Here is a 1,094-nt window from a genome sequence, read left to right on the forward strand (position 1 = left end):
GCCGAAGCTATTTCCTTAAAGAGATTTCCTCCACTGCCAGAGATCTTGAATAGCCTCCTGGTCAGTCATCCTGAAGCAATTCTTCACATAATTGATGAACTTGGCTTCCACTTTGGGAAGAGACCCACCTTTTTCTATACTTCCTTGCATTTTTGCCTTAATGTCTTCTACTGAACTAGGTCCTTTTGGTGTTTTAGGAGTTTTTTCCTGTTTTTGAAGGATTCTTGACCTTTTGATGGTGTTTTGGTGTTGATGGTTTTGAATCCTTTCCATTCTGGTTTGATTTTTGTGCATTTTTGGCTGGAGTGTCTCGCACAGATTTCTTCACTGGAGCTTTTTCTTCAGTTTCCTCATCATCAAAATCATTATCTTCTTCTTCATCACCACCATCATCATTTTCATCTTCATCTTCATCTGCAGCAAGTTTTACTTTTTTCTGTGGAACTTTGCTACCATTTCCAGGGGCAGATCGCTCTCCAGTTTCACATCCTCCTCCTCTTCATCTTCTGATTCTGCATCTTCTTCCACAGCTACTAAGTGCTGCCCACTAACATGCACAGGCCCTGGACCGCACTTCAACCGTAAGACCACAGGTGGTGTTATTTCAAATCCCCCAAGAGAAACCGCTGGCTGTACGGACACTTTCAAAGTTGCCAATGTTACTTTAATTTGACTCCCTTCAGAATGCATTGCCTCTGCTTCAACAATGTGCAGCTCATCCTTTGCACCAGCCCCTAAACTGACCGTTCTTAAAGATAACTGGTGCTCATTTTCATCATTATCCACCTTAAAGTAATAATCGTTGTCAGCCTTTAGTTCAAAATCGAAAAGATAGTTCTGAGGCCTCAAGGGGCTCATGTCCATGTCCATCGAATCTCCCATGAGGTGGTGGCACGCACTTAGGTGGGCGAGAAGGCGGACAGAGATAAACGACTACTGCTCCAAGGAACAGCCGTGCAGGACACACCAGGGGCTTAGATTTTTTTGATAAATGCCACTTATTAGGTTTAGGAAGTTCCCTTCTATTTTGAGTTTGCTGAATTTTTGTGAGAAATTGATGTTGAATTTTGTAAAAAAAATTGTATCTATTGAGA

General features: G+C 42.0%; 1 pseudogene; it reads right to left on the minus strand.

Annotated features, from left to right (window-relative positions):
* Positions 1–7: 7 nt before the first annotated feature.
* On the minus strand, positions 8–882 carry LOC100950335 (annotated as a pseudogene).
* Positions 883–1,094: the final 212 nt, after the last annotated feature.

Source organism: Otolemur garnettii, unplaced genomic scaffold, assembly GCF_000181295.1.
Source record: "Otolemur garnettii isolate 467f Iridium unplaced genomic scaffold, OtoGar3 scaffold00120, whole genome shotgun sequence".
NCBI lineage: Eukaryota > Metazoa > Chordata > Mammalia > Primates > Galagidae > Otolemur > Otolemur garnettii.